Source organism: Triticum aestivum, chromosome 6B (assembly GCF_018294505.1).
Source record: "Triticum aestivum cultivar Chinese Spring chromosome 6B, IWGSC CS RefSeq v2.1, whole genome shotgun sequence".
NCBI classification, from domain to species: Eukaryota; Viridiplantae; Streptophyta; class Magnoliopsida; order Poales; family Poaceae; genus Triticum; species Triticum aestivum.
Genome location: NC_057810.1, coordinates 647,724,587 through 647,741,785, shown reverse-complemented (window position 1 = coordinate 647,741,785; position 17,199 = coordinate 647,724,587).

Here is a 17,199-nt window from a genome sequence, read left to right as displayed (position 1 = left end):
TTGCTGGTAATATGCTTCTACTTTCTGTATGGAGTTGGGAGAGTCTGCCTGTTGGACACCCGAAGAGCGTCAAGCTTAATCCTTGGGATGAAGATGACGAATTACGGCGCCCCACTTGGGCTTACAAGTGGGATGTGGTATCCGGGATGACGAGCGATGTCAATCTCATGTACCAAAAGTACACCGCCGAGATGGACACATTACGCCTGAGCAGGTAACGAGGACATTACATCATTCATTTCTCATGCTTGCCTGAAAACTTGTCATCAATGTTGCGTTGTTGTCCTATTTCATAGGTGGAATGGCAGTCATATGGCGCCAATGACACAGTAGGGTTCACCGACGAGTTTGTCATCAGCCCGATGTGCTTGCGGGATAGGGATCTTTGGCTTATGCGGTGCCCAATGATATGCAACTGGGCGATTGAGTTTCATTTGCCACATCGTGTGTTTCGTCAGTTTGGTCTGTTCCAGCCTCACCTGCCGGAATGGTGGACACGGACAAAGCACTTCATAGGTAAGAGATCATGAACCGTATTGACTAAGCATCGCCACTCCTCTTGAATGTGCTAATGTTTGGATTTCTACCATGCAGGTTGGACAGGAGAAAGCATCGGAAGATAAAGGACTGGCACAAGCATCATGCATCATATGTTACCTGGTTCCAGCTTAGTGTGGAGCAAGCTCGTAATAGTGCACGCGCCTAGCTTCGTGAGCATAACTCACTTGCTTTCGATAACTACGTACGATGGTTTCTTGAAAGGGTTTTTTACATCTACGCCCCTGATTTCTTAGCTCTACTCATTCATCCCCACGCTCTTAACTTTTGCTCATTTTTCCCCACTCCCTTGCCCGAAACCCTCAGAATAGGTCACAACAGACGTTGCCGTCGGGCCAGTGCTTTGACCGTTAACTCTGACGAGTGGGGTCGCGTTGGGCGGTGTCGCTGTTCGACCGTTGGGCCCTGGTTTCATTGGGTCATCCCTTGCATTAAATGCCTGCACGCGCCGCCACGATGCACCGATTGAGCCTGCATGCGCCGACCGAGCCTGCATGCGCCGATGCGTGCCGCCACAATGCACTGACCGAGCTACTTTCGTGCACGCCAGCCGCCACGGATGCAGCGACGGTCGCTGCTGCTGGTTCCTCTCTTCTCGCACGCTTGTCTCCTCGATTTAGAGCATCATTTTTTACGATCAGTTGCAGCCTTTTCGATCCACTCGCATCTGCACCCATTTTGCTAAAAAATAAACTTAACAAATATGTTTTATATTTTTGTGGCTGCATGCACTAGCTAGGTGGCTACATATTTGTGGCTTGTGTAAAAAAGAAGGGGTCGTTGTGGCTGCATGCACTAGGTGGTTACTAACAAAGAGAGCTCTCTAAGAAAACAATCAACAAATATGTAGATAGGGCCAACAAGCCCATAGCACGATCACATAGTTGAAACTAGGAAGAACTTCATAATAGAATAGATAGGAAACTTAATAATTGAACGTAATAAAAGGGCCAGCAAGCCCATAGCATCTCCAACATAGTTCAGTTACAACTTAACATAACATAGACTCAAAAAAAAGAAAAATAGATAGAGGGTTTAGAACCCTAGACGCCGCCTTCTCCACCTTGCTCCTCCTCCGAGCGCCCTTCACTGCTCCTCCGAGGCGTTGTCGATGGGTACGGAAGAGTGTGCATGCGCGATGCGGTGGGGAAGATGTTGATGTACTCCGTGAACATGTTGTGGGTGGTGAAAAGCGATGAACTCGCAGCCACACCAAAACACCCGGCCGAGGAGGTAGAAGGCATCGAATGTGTTGGTGAAGTGGGCAAGGAGAGCAACCACCACCCCGTTTTCGATGACCTCCTCGACACAGAACATCCTTGGAGATCCCCGCAGGAGGTGGTGGTAGCCGGACGCGAGGAAGAACTCGGTGAAGTTCCTTGCGGTCCTCCACCTTGATATCGCCCACACACGTAGTGTGCGCTCAACGTACACGCCAGGAGGGTAGAGCCTCTCTGGCACGGTGGGTGGGAAGTGGTAGGTTGGTCCAGTGTAGTGCATGGCTGAGGATGTGCTAGAAGAAGGAGAAGTGGTCGAAGAGCAAGAAGGGCTGATGGCAGAGAGGATGGGAGATGGATGAGGGATGGCAGAGGCAGAGAGTGGCTTAAATAGACGTAGTGCTATGTGTTATTTGGCTGTGGCAATAACGGGGTCAAATGTGAAGTAGCCCAGTTTCAAACCCACTGCAGCATCGGGAGTGTACACACGTGGGAAACAGTGGTTTGAAAAGAAGAAGAAAAAGAAGCTAATTGCACGCGTGAGAATCTGTGGTCATATATATTATATGAACAAAAAGAGACAATTTTTGAATAGTTTGTGGCCATTTTGCATGATAAAAATAAATTTGGCCCTTAAAAATTTGGTCATTATGCATTTGTATAGAACAAAAAGAACTAAATTTTTCTACCAATGTCAATTGATTTCAAACGATGCATAAAACAGAGCCAACACGTTCACAAAAAACAGAGCAAACGATGCAAAAAAACGACGCAATTCAACGGCCCAACCAGAGCTTGGTTTCCTTTTGGGCCCAATAACAACATTTTTTTCGCAGAGTCAGTGGTGGGCGAGCAGCCGAGCACAACCAGTAGGATCGCCTCTCACGGATCGCCCCCATGATCCAACGATGCGGAGCCGTCCTTGTGATCCAACGGGGCGGAGCCTGCACGCAGCCTGCCCACCTAATTCCTTCTAGAAGACCATATCTGAGGGCTGTCGCTTGGCGCGAGGGTATGATCGGACGACTAATGTTGGGAGCTAGGGTTAGGCGAAACCCCGCGGGGTTTAGAGGGGTTTTGAGCTGGTCAACGGGGTTTCGAAGGCTTTGACTGAGCATAACTAATTTTTTTTTAAAAATCGAAAAATATGAAACCTTCGTCGTTCGTCGTGTTATAAGACAAACTAACAAGGAAAAATACTAAACTTGGTCTATGGTCATTTTCGTAAAAAAAACCTAGCTGGCACGATCGAGGTCAAATGAGCACCATTAATTTAAAAAAACCCGCGCACAATGTTGTCTTATGTGACATGTTACCAACCAAAAATCATAAACTTGGTCTATGGTCATTTTCATGAGAAAATCTTCACACATATGGGCTATGACGTACATGGTTTTATAGAGTTCAAGGAGAGGAGGTAGGGTTACCTTCTGTTTTTAAATTTTTTAAAAAATCAAAAAAATCACCAAAGTTTTATTTCAAAGTGAATAAGAAGGATCTGAACTTAGTTTTCCATTTTCATATTTCAAACGTGTTTTTAATAGTTTTTATATTAAAGCATATGTTTTCAAAAGAAAATGTAAAAATATGAACATTAATTCAAAAAATAGTGAGACTTCGAATCTACACTATGGAAAGTGAATATGTGTTAATAAAAAAACATTTGACTCATTTAGAGTAGGTCCAAAAAAACTTGATTACAAATGGGTTGTTTACCCTAGCCTGGAAGCTTATTTGGAGCACATTTCTCAAATTCAAATTTATTTGATCTCCTCTAAAGCACTTCAAAGTTTGCATACATGATCTCCTACACAAACATAGACAGGTTGCCAAGGTTTTATTTGTTTTTGCATTTTCTTGAATTTATATTGTCCAGTCGAATGTCAGTTGAAAACATCAGATAATGAAACATGCTGGTGGGAAAAAGCATGCATTTGATTTGATTAATAAAATGAGACAAATAATTAGGATAAAACTCCTTTATGATCAGTGAAAAAGCAGCATGTGTGATCAGTGAAGCAACACTGAAACAACATGTGTGATCAGTGAAGCAACACCGAAACAACATGTGTGATCATTGCAGCACCTAAAATCATAGTTTACAACATCTAAACATAACTAACCATACACCACAGGAAAATTTATGGACAGAAAAATATAGATAGCAACCATATTACTAGCATCACCATAGATTCAGGTCGACAAACCATAACCAACCAGATTCAGTTCAACAAACCAAAAGTAAACCAACAGATAAAGATAAAGATTCAGTTCACTCATCACAGCATCACATCACATCACACCGGAGTCAGGGCCTTCGCGAGGGCGACAAGTTGCCCCCTGATCATGTAGTCCTCCCCGCAAATCGCTACATCCTATGCATGAGACAAAAGGTGATCGAAGCGACCATCCTTTGGCTTCGGCTTGGTTGTGCAGTAGGGGCAATGCCACTTCTTGGTCTTGCGGTTGTAGAAGGAAGCAACTCCCTTGGCCTTGATCTTCACCACTTCCTTGGCTATGAAGGACGCGGCGTTGCCCTTGTACACTTCTTCTCCAGAATCATACTGCACACATGAATGAGTTACATTAATAGATTATAGATTCATGGATACACCATGTCAAAGGAACTAAATGAACAATCTAAATTTCAAGTAGGCTTACCTCATATTCTGCATCATCACTTTCCTCTGGATCAAACGGGTCGTACTGGGCTAGCTTCCTCTTTCAATCCCCCCCCAACCATCATCCTCCTGAATATACAATTACATCCATCACTAGTAAATATGGAAGCCAATTGAAAATTTTGATATGCACACATGACACATTGATCATAGGGCTAATATACTCCCAATATACTATGATCATTGTTTTGTATATTCCATTGCCGTGCACACAAATTGAACAACAGAGATAATATAACTATATATTGTGGACAAATTTATATACTGACGAATCAAATAACTTCTTAATCAATGGATTCCATTTGGGCATATGACATTCAAAACCCCAATCTGAGTAGCATTCAAAAACAAATCTAATAGGGACCCAATCTAAGGCAACGAATCTGAGTAGCATTAAAAAAACCATTTTGTGAGCATTAAAAACAAATCTAATAAGCATGCATTTGTGTAGCATTGAAGCACAGAGATCCCTAGCTCTCATACAGATCTATCTAGCATTTTTGCAACGAATTCATCCAACAAACCCTAGTCCAAAAAACCCCACCCCCCCAATACAAAAAACCCCGGCCCATCCGTCAAACCAACTACTCTAACCATATGAACTACCGTATGAATCACAATTCTAACCAATGCAACTAGGGAGCAACTAACTCTACAAGCTAACCAAGTGCAAATACCTGCTGCTCCACGGCAGGCGGCGCATCGGGGGCATCGGGATGGACTGCGCCGCTCAATGCCGTCACCTTCTTCAGCGCTGAGGCAGAGCCCGCCACATCCTTCTCCACATCCGCAGTGGTTCCGATTTTCCCCACACTGCCGTGGATGACACCGACATCCGCGGTCACCGCGCCCTACAGCTCAACCACATCTTCGGCCGCTGCACCAGCGCCGCCACGAGCTTCGGCCATATGACAGATGGAGGCGCTGAAGGTGAGGAAGAGGATGCGGTGGGGGAGAGCGAGATGGTGCGGTGGAGGTAGTGGAGGAGAGCGAGACGACGCTGGTGGGGGAGAGGAAGACGATGCAGCAGGGAGAGGATTTGGGGGAAAATGGTAGGGGCGATGAAGGTGGTTGCCCCTCTTTATACGATGGGTCGTTTCGGGCATGTCCATGGACACGTGTGATGACCCACAAGTGTAGGGGATCTATCATAGTCCTTTCGATAAGTAAGAGTGTCGAACCCAACGAGGAGCAGAAGGAAATGATAAGCGGTTTTCAGTAAGGTTTTCTCTGCAAGCACTAAAATTGTAGGTAATAGATAGGTTTGTGATAAGAAATTGTAACGAGTAACAAGCAATGAAAGTAAATAAAGTGCAGCAAGGTGGCCCAATCCTTTATGTAGCAAAGGATAAGCCTGGACAATTTCTTATAATGAGGAAGGAGCTCCCGAGGACACATGGGAATTGTCGTCAAGCTAGTTTGCATCATGTTCATATGATTCGCGTTCGGTACTTTGATAATTTGATATGTGGGTGGACCGGTGCTTGGGTACTGCCCTTACTTGGACAAGCATCCCACTTATGATTAACCCCTATTGCAAGCGTCCGCAACTACAAAAGAAGTATTAAGGTAAACCTAACCACATCATTAGACATATGGATCCAAATCAGCCCCTAACGAAGCAACACATAAACTAAGGTTTAAGCTTCTGTCACTCTAGCAACCCATCATCTACTTATTACTTCCCAATGCCTTCCTCTAGGCCCAAATAATGGTGAAGTTCATGTAGTCTACGTTCACATAACACCACTAGAGGAAAACATAACATACATCTCATCAAAATATCGAACGAATACCGAATTCACATGACTACTAATAGCAAGACTTCACCCATGTCCTCAGGAACAAACATAACTACTCACAAAGCATATTCATGCTCATAATCAGAGGAGTAATAATATGCATTAAGGATCTGAACATATGATCTTCCACCAAGTAAACCAATTAGCATCAACTACAAGGAGTAATCAACACTACTAGCAACCCACATGTACCAATTTGTGGTTTTGATACAAGATTGGATACAAGAGATGAACTAGGATTTTGAGAGGAGATGGTGCTGGTGAAGATTTTGATGGAGATTGACCCCCTCCCGATGAGAGGATCGTTGGTGATGATGATGGTGATGATTTCCCCCTCCCGGAGGGAAGTGTCCCCGGCAGAACAGCTCTGCCGGAGCTCTAGATTGGTTCCGTTAAGGTTACGCCTCGTAGCGTCGGAGTTTCATCCCACAAGCTTGCCCACGGTTTTTTCCAGGGTAAAAGCCCTCATATAGCAGAAGATGGACACCGGGGGGGGGGGGGGGGGCACCAGGGGGCCCAGGAGATAGGGGGCGCGCCCAGTAGGGGTGGGCGCGCCCCCACCCTCCTGGCCATGGTGTGGCCCCCCTGATGTATTTCTTCTGCTCAATAATTCTTATTAATTCCAAAAACATGTTTCATGGAGCTTCAGGATTTTTGGAGCAGTGCAGAATCGGTTTCCAATGTTTGCTCCTTTTCCAGCCAGAATTCCAGCTGCCAGCATTCCCCCTCTTCATGGTAAACCTTGTAAAATAAGGGAGAATAGCCACAAGTATTGAGATATAATGTGTAATAACATCCCATAATGCAATAAATATTGATATAAAAGCATGATGCAAAATGGACGTATCAACTCCCCCAAGCTTAGAATTCGCTTGTCCTCAAGCGGAAACCGATATCGAAAAATATGTCCACATGTTTAGAGATAGAGGTGTCGATAAAAATAAAATACAGACATGAGGGCATCATGATCATTATTGTAACAACAACATATATAGATTTTATGATATGATTTCTTATACTCAAGTAACAATCAATTCACAATGTCAAGTATGGTTCAAAAACTTCATTGAGAACTAACAAACTATAATCTCAGTCATTAAAGCAATTGCAATTTATCATAACATCAGAAAGAGTCAACAATAGAGCCTTTTCAGCAAGTCCACATACTCAACTATCTTGTAGTCTTCTACAATTGCTAACACTCACGCAATACTTGTGGTTATGGAGTTTCAGCCAGACACTGAGAAAGATAGGGGCTTATTGTGTTGCCTCCCAACGTATTCACCTTTAGGTGATGTCAACAATAATAGCCTATGCTAACTTACATCCAGTTGGATATATATATATCATGATCTTTCAAACACGAGGGGCTTGCCAAAGGATAAAATGAAAAAGGGAAAGGTGAAGGTCACCTTGACTCAAGCATAAAGTAAAAACATAAAGTAAAAGATAGGCCCTCCGCAGAGGGAAGCAGAGGTTGTCATGTGCGTTTAGGGTTGGATGCACAAAATCTTAATGCAAAAGAACGTCACTTTATATTGCCCCTTGTATGTGGACCTTTATTATGCAGTCCGTCACTTTTATTGCTTCCACAATAAGATTGTATAAAGCTTATTTTCTCTGCACTAATAAGTCATACATATTTAGATAGCAATTTTCATTGCCTGCAACATGACAACTTACTTGAAGGATCTTACTCAATCCATAGGTAGGTATGGTGGACTCTCATGGCAAAACTGAGTTTAAGGATATTTGAAAGCACAAGTAGTATCTCTACTTGGTGCAAGGAATTTTGGCTAGCATGAGGGGGAAAGGCAAGCTCAACATGTTTGGAAGGTCAATGACAATATACTTTAACTGAGATGTGAGAGAACATAAGCCATTACGTTATCTTCCTTGTCCAATGTCAACTCTTTTAGCATGTCATACTTAATGAGTGCTCCCAATCATAAAAGATGTCCAAGATAATATATTTGTATGTGAAACTCTCTTTCCTTATCACTTCCTATTAATTGCAACAATGACTAAAACTACGTTTATCAACTCTCAACAACTTTTATGCCTCATACTTTCTATGTGTGAAGTCATCACTAACCATAAGATCAATATGAACTCTTTTATTCTTTCTACTTTCTCAAGATCATAGCAAGATAGCAAAGACCTTGACTCAACACCAATCTTTATTATAGATAGCTCACGGACTCGACTACATAAAGATATCACAAAGCAAAACTCAAAACTACTTGATAAGAAAACTTCAATCTACTAGATCAAGATACTACTAAAAGGATCGAACTAAATAAAACGGTAAAGATAGGAGTGTGATGGTGATACGATACAGGGGCACCTCCCCCAAGCTTGGCAGTTGCTAAGGGGAGTGCCCATACCCATGTGATTATGTCCTCGGAGGTGATGGAGGTGGTGATGATGATGGTGGATAATCACACATCGAGCGTAAAAGCTCCTCCAACTTGCGGATAATGCCCTTGAGCCCGGCGATATGATCCTTCAACAAAATATTCTCCTACGTGAGATACATGTTCTGTATGCGAGCTAACTCAACCATCTTGAAAGCTTCAATCTCTATTGGAGTAAAGAGGTTAGGTAAAGGTTGAGGGATGTCTTCTTCTTTCACCGCCGGAGCTTGGACCTCCACGACCTTCTTGATCCCTTCATCCTTGTTGATCTCCTCCGGTTCTTCCTTTTTCAGCTCTATCTTCAATAGCCAAGCATCCCTGTCTTCGTTGTTGTAGGAGGGTGGCGTCATAGTGCTCTAGATCTGCAACGGAAACAGCTCGAAACGAAAACAGAGGATATTTGCGTGATATGGTGGTCAAAACCTTCGGGAGTTTATATAATGAATTTTTACCGACCAAAATATGTATCGTGCAAGAAAATGGAGTCCGGGAGGCACACGAGGTGTCCACGAGACAGGGGGCACGCCATCCACTCTCGTGGGGGCCTCGTGTCCCTCTCGGACTACTTCTTTCTTCCTAAAATTCTTAAATATTCCAAAACTGATAAAAATTGCCATTGGAGTTGTTTTGGAGTCAGTTTACTTACCGTACCACATACATCTTCCTTTTCGGAGTCTGGAACATTCTGGAAAGTGTCCCTTATGTATTCCTCCGGGGTTACGGTTTCAATAATATTAGTTTCAACATTGATAGGATTACCTGAAATATAATGTTTAATTCTCTGACCGTTCACCACCCACGGACTTGTGCCTTCGAAGTTGTTGATTTTTATGGCACCAGAATGATAGACCTCCTCGATAACGTAAGGACCTTCCCATTTAGAGATAAGTTTTCCTGCAAAAAATCTTAAAAGAGAGTTGAATAATAACACATAATCTCCTACGTTAAACTCATGATTTTGTATCCTTTTGTCATGCCAGCATTTGACTTTTTCTTTGAATAGCTTAGCATTCTCATAGGCTTGGGTTCTCCATTCATCAAGTGAGCTAATATCAAACAACCTCTTCTCACCGGCAAGTTTGAAGTCATAGTTGAGCTCTTTAATAGCCCAATATGCTTTATGTTCAAGTTCAAGAGGTAAATGACATGCTTTTCCATAAACCATCTTATAAGGAGACATACCCATAGGATTTTTGTATGCAGTTCTATAGGCCCATAATGCATCATCAAGTTTTTTGGACCGATTCTTTCTAGATCTATTGACAGTCTTTTGCAAAATTAATTTGAGCTCTCTATTGCTCAACTCTACTTGACCACTAAACTGTGGATGATAAGGAGATGCGATTCTATGATTGACATCATACTTAGCAAGCATCTTACGGAAATCACCATGAATAAAATGTGAACCACCATCAGTCATAAGATATCTAGGGACTCCAAACCTTGGAAAAATAACTTCTTTAAGCATTTTAATAGAGTTGTTATGATTAGCACTACTAGTTGGAATAGATTCTACCCACTTAGTAATGTAATCAACAACAACTAAAATATGTGTGTAACCATCAGAGGCAGGAAAAGGTCCCATATAATCAAAGCCCCAAACATCAAACGGTTCGATAACAAGAGAATAATTCATAGGTATTTCTTGACGTCTACTAATATTACCAATTCTTTGACATTCATCACAAGATAAGACAAACTTACGAGCATCTTTGAAGATAGTAGGGCAATAAAAACCAGATTGCAGTACCTTGTGTGCAGTTCTATCTCCAGCGTGGTGTCCCCCATAGGATTCAGAGTGACACTTGTGTAGGATCTGTTCCTGTTCATGCTCAGGCACACAACGTCTAATAACACCATCTACTCCTTCTTTATAAAGGTGTGGGTCATCCCAGAAGTAATGCCTTAAATCATAAAAGAACTTTTTCTTTTGCTGGTATGTGAAACTAGGAGGTATAAATTTAGCAACAATGTAATTAGCATAATCAGCATACCAGGGAGCAGTACGAGAAGCATTGATGACCACTAATTGTTCATCAAGAAAGCTATCATCAATAGGCAGTGGGTCATCAAGAACATTCTCTAACCTAGATAAGTTGTCTGCAACGGGGTTCTCAGCTCCCTTTCTATCAATAATATGCAAATCAAATTCTTGGAGCAGGAGAAGCCATCTAATGAGTCTAGGGTTAGCGTCTTTCTTTTCCATAAGATATTTAATAGCAGCATGATCAATGTGAATAGTAACTTTGGAATCAACAATATAAGGTCTAAACTTATCACATGCAAACACAACTGCTAAGAATTCTTTTTCAGTAGTACCATAATTTCTCTGGGCAGTATCAAGAGTCTTACTAGCATACTGGATAACATTCAATTTCTTATCAACTCTTTGCCCTAGAATAGCACCTACAGCATAGCATCACACATAATTTCAAAAGGTAAATTCCAATCAAGTGGCTGGACAATATGTGCAGTGATCAAAGCTTTCTTAAGTATTTCAAATGCTTCTACACAATCATCATCAAAGACAAAAGGAATATCTTTTTGCAATAAATTAGTCAGAGGCCTAGAGATTTTAGAAAGTCCTTGATGAACCTCCTATAAAAACCGGCATGACCAAGGAAACTTCTTATACCTTCTATGTCCTTGGGACATGGCATCTTTTCAATAGCATCAACTTTAGCTTTATCAACTTCAATACCTCTCTCGGAGATCTTGTGTCCCAAAACAATGCCTTCATTCACCATAAAGTGGCACTTTTCCCAATTCAAGACAAGACTAGTGTCTTTGCATCTCTGCAAAACTCGATCAAGGTTGCTCAAACAATCATCAAAAGAGGATCCATAAACAGAGAAATCATCCATGAATACCTCACAAATCTTTTCACAAAAATCAGATAATATAGCCATCATGCATCTTTGAAAGGTAGCAGGTGCATTACATAAACCAAAATGCATACGTCTATAAGCAAAAGTACTGAAAGGGCAAGTAAAAGTAGTTTTAGATTGATCCCCCGCTGACACATGTATTTGAGAGAAGCCAGAATAACCATCTAGAAAGCAGAAATGTGTGTGTTTGGATAGTCTTTCTAGCATTTGATCAATAAAAGGTAAGGGGTAATGATCTTTCTTAGTAGCTTTATTTAATTTACGGAAATCAATTACCATCCTATAACCTGTAATAATTCTTTGCGGGATCAATTCATCTTTATCATTAGGAACAACAGTAATACCTCCCTTTTTAGGAACACAATGGACAGGAATTACCCAATCACTGTCAGCAACGGGATAAATTATACCTGCCTCAAGGATCTTTAGTATCTCCTTTCTTACCACTTCTTTCATCTTGGGATTCAGTCATCGTTGAGGATCTCTAACTGGTTTGGCATCTTTCTCCACTGTAATTTTGTGTTGGCATAACGTGGGACTAATGCCCTTAAGATCATCCAGAGTATATACAATAGCAGCTCGGTGCTTCTTCAGAGTTTTCAATAATCTTTCTTCTTCTTGCTCTGAAAGGTTAGCACTAATAATAATAGGATATATTTTCTTCTCATCAAGATAGGCATACTTAAGATTATCAGGTAATGGTTTGAGTTCAAACACGGGATCGCCCTTGGGTGGAGGGGGATCCCCAAGAATTTCAACCGGAAGGTTATGTTTCAGCATAGGTTCCTGTTTAAGGAACACTTCATCTATTTCCCTTCTTTCCTTCATAAACATTTCGTTTTCATGGTCTAGCAAATATTGTTCTAATGGATCAGTAGGAGGTACAGCAATGGAAGCAAGACCAATAATCTCATCCTTACTAGGTGATTCTCTATCACGAGGTTGTCTATGAAACTTAGCAAAATTAAACTCATGAGACATACCCTCTAAGCCAATTGTAACAGTATCCTTTTCACAATCAATCCTAGCCTTAACTATGTTCAAGAAGGGTCTACCAAAAATAATGGGACAAAAATCATCTTGTGGGGAACCAAGAACAAGAAAATCAGCAGGGTATTTAACCTTCCCACACAAGACTTCAACATCTCTAACTATCCCAACTGGTTTAATGGTATCCCTATTAGCAAGCTTAATAGTAACATCAATGTCTTCTAATTCGACGGGTGCAATTTCGTGCATAATTTCTTTATATAAATCATAGGGTATTGCACTAGCACTAGCACCCATATCACATAAGCCATGATAACAATGATCTTCTATTTTAACAGAAATAACAGGCATGCCTACGACAGGTCTATGTATCTTAGTATCTGGTCTAGCAATATTAGCAGTCTCACCACAGAAATAAATAACATGCCCATCTAAATCATCATCCAAGAGATCTTTAATCATAGCAATACTAGGTTCAACTTTGATTTGCTCAGGAGGTGTATAAGTCCTAGTATTACTCTTACGAACAACAGTTGAAGTTTTAGCATGATCCTTTATCCTAACTGGAAAAGGAGGTTTCTCAACATAAGTAGTAGCAACAATAGGATCACTATAGGTGATAGTCTTTTCTTCAACTGTAATAGGTGCAACTACTTTCACTTCAACGGGAGGATTATATTTAAACCATTTCTCCTTAGGGAGATCAATGTGAGTAACAAAAGATTCACAGAAAGAAGCTACTATCTTAGAGTCAAGTCCATATTTAGTGCTAAATCCGCGAAAAGCATCGGTATCCATAAAAGATTTAACACAATCGAACTTAGGTGTCATACCTGACTCCTTACCATTGTTGGAATCCCAATCTTCAGAGTTGCATTTAATTCTTTCCAATAAGTCCCATTTGAAATCAATAGTCTTCAGCATATAAGAACCAGCACAGGAAGTATCAAGCAGGTTGCGAACATTGAGAGAAAGCCGAGCATAAATTTTTTGAATAATCATTTTCGCGAGAGAGCTCATGATCGGGGCATGAATATAACATTGACTTAAGCCTCCCCAAGCTTGAACGATGCTTTCTCCTTCGTGAGGCCATAAATTATATATGTAATTACGATCATGATGAACAAGATGCATAGGATAAAACTTCTGGTGAAATTCCAACTTCAATCGTTTATAATTCCAAGATCTCATATCATCACATAGCCTATACCATGTCAATGCATCTCCCTTCAAAGATAAAGGGAAGACCTTCCTTTTGACAACATCATCGGGAATACCTGCGAGCTTAAATAATCCACAAACTTCATCCACAAAGATAAGGTGTAAATCGGGATGCAATGTTCCATCTCCTGTAAATGGATTAGCTAGCAGTTTCTCTATCATACCCGAAGGAATCTCAAATAAATATTTTCAGTAGGTTCAGTAGGTTGAGGAGCAACTCTTTGCTCTTCTAGTCGGGGTGAAGATACCCCGAACAAGCCCCTCAAAGGATTAGTTTCCATAGTGACAAGTAACAGAAAATTTAAGCACACTATATAAATGTTTCCTTACCAAGTTCCACTCACCAAAAGCGCTACACTCCCCGGCAACGGCGCCAGAAAAGAGTCTTGATGACCCACAAGTGTAGGGGATCTATCGTAGTCCTTTCGATAAGTAAGAGTGTCGAACCCAACGAGGAGCAGAAGGAAATGATAAGCGGTTTTCAGTAAGGTTTTCTCTGCAAGCACTGAAATTGTAGGTAATAGATAGTTTTGTAATAAGATAAATTGTAACGAGTAACAAGCAATGAAAGTAAATAAAGTGTAGCAAGGTGCCCCGATCCTTTACGTAGCAAAGGATAAGCCTGGACAATTTCTTATAATGAGGAAGGAGCTCCCGAGGACACATGAGAATTATCGTCAAGCTAGTTTTCATCACGTTCATATGATTCGTGTTTGGTACTTTGATAATTTGATATGTGGGTGGACCGGTGCTTGGGTACTGCCCTTACTTGGACAAGCATCCCACTTATGGTTAACCACTATTGCAAGCGTCCGCAACTACAAAAGAAGTATTAAGGTAAACCTAACCACATCATTAAACATATGGATCCAAATCAGCCCCTAACGAAGCAACGCATAAACTAGGGTTTAAGCTTCTGTCACTCTAGCAACCCATCATCTACTTATTACTTCCCAACGCCTTCCTCTAGGCCCAAATAATGGTGAAGTGTCATGTAGTCAACATTCACATAACACCACTAGAGGAAAAGAGAACATACATCTCATCAAAATATCGAACAAATACCAAATTCACATGACTACTAATAGCAAGACTTCACCCATGTCCTCAGGAACAAACGTAACTACTCACAAAGCATACTCATGTTCATGATCAGAGGAGTAATAATATGCATTAAGGATCTGAACATATGATCTTCCACCAAGTAGACCAATTAGCATCAACTACAAGGAGTAATCAACACTACTAGCAACTCACAGGTACCAATTTGTGGTTTTGATACAAGATTGGATACAAGAGATGAACTAGGGTTTTGAGAGGAGATGGTGCTGGTGAAGATGTTGATGGAGATTGACCCCCTCCCGATGAGAGGATCGTTGGTGATGATGATGGTGATGATTTCCTTCTCTCGGAGGGAAGTGTCCCCGGCAGAACAGCTCTGCCGGAGCTCTAGATTGGTTCCGCCAAGTTTCCGCCTCGTGGCGGCGGAGTTTTGTCCCGTAAGCTTGCCCACTATTTTTTCCAGGGTAAAAGCCCTCATATAGCAGAAGATGGGCACCGGGGGGCCACCAGGGGGCCCAGGAGATAGGGGGTGCGCCCCCCACCCTCCTGACCAGGGTGTGGGCCCCCTAATGTATTTCTTCTGCTCAATAATTCTTATTAATTCCAAAAACATGTTTCGTGGAGTTTCAAGATTTTTGGAGTAGTGCAGAATAGGTTTCCAATGTTTGCTCCTTTTCCAGCCAGAATTCCAGCTGCCGGCATTCCCCTCTCTTCATGGTAAACCTTGTAAAATAAGGAAGAATAGCCATAAGTATTGAGATATAATGTGTAATAACAACCCATAGTGCAATAAATATTTATATAAAAGCATGATGCAAAATGGATGTATCAACGTGCTACCCCACGACGGCGGTCTTGCATGCACTCACATACACGCGGCCCCACTTGTCAGAGTTAACGGTCAAAGGCATTGACCCGACCGCAACATCCGTTGTAACCTGTTCTGAGGGTTTCGGGCAAGGGAGTGGGGAAAGGTGAGCAAAAGTTAACAGAGTTGGGATGAATGAGTAGAGCTAACGAACTAGGGGCACCGAAATAAAAAAACCCTTCTTGAAAATGCTCGAGTTGAGGTATGCCCACCGGCATACAATGAAGATATTCTTGAAGATCCCGCAAACTTTGAGGATCTATCAAAGCATCAGTACAACAAAACTGTCAGGGAAGGGGTAGGAGTCCCTGCTGTTCCGATGATTAACTATGTGGTAAAGTGTTCCCTTCTTTACTTTCCCGTTGACCGTATTACACATGTTTGAATGGATAACGTGTTACTTTGTTCTCATCCGCAGTGCAACCAGATCAAGAAAGCAGCTGATGAAAGCCAGTCTATTCTGGAGAAGACACTGGTTGGAGAAGGCAACGATGATGATTCACTATGAGCATTCCTCAAAGTACATATCACACTCAGGTGTCCATGTCACATATGTTGCGGGGTTTGGTACCTTATACACGTGTTCATGTTACAGCGTCAGGCCAAGAAGTTAAGGCGGTTATCAAACCTTCTCGGTTGCCGTGACCAGAGTATGATGAATCATCTGCCTCTAGGTATAGTACACCATCAGACCCTTATCTCACCATTAGGGGACGATGTGAGTTCCTCATATGTTTATCAGGATGATGAGGGTGCGGTCACCCAAGAGGTATGACTAATCTTTTAGATGTAATTCTCACTTGATTATGACACTGGTCTTTACCATATAGTTTGATTGTGTGATAGGGCCATGAACTTGATGATGACATGACTTTGGCGGACGCTCAAGTTCGGTCCACATACATGTTGAAGCCTAGGCAGCCCATATGCCGGTACACGCCCACCGACTTTGACAACAGAGGCAACCCAAAGGTGGTCGTAGGGAGCTCGCGAATGGCGAGCTTGGATGATGAGGCAGAGGAGGAAAAGGAGGCTCGTCCTGCTAGGAGGAAGAAGATAGCCACCACGCGTGGCACCAGGAACACGCGCAGAAGGCATTAGTCATCATCGTTTTAATTATGAAACTGAACTTGTCGCTGTTTCATTAGGTTGATGAACTTGTGAGGTTATGTGATATGTTGGTGAATTCTTAGTAGTGTGCTACTTGTGCTTGCGAACTTGTCGTTTTGAATTGTCTTAAATGATGTAATGTTCAAGTTATTAATTGTGTTTGTTCGAATTTGTGTGAAGTTGAAGTTATTGTAAGTGCATAGATGTTCTAGCGAATTGAAATTGCTGCCAAAAGTGCTTCTATTTCTGCAGTTTACAGCAATACAACACCCACGAGCCAGGCGCTGCACTATACAATGCAGTGCCCAGCTGTCAGGCATCACACAGTATAGTGCAGCGCCCGTGGCCTGGGCGCTGCACATATGGACATGGCTGTCCAGGGGCA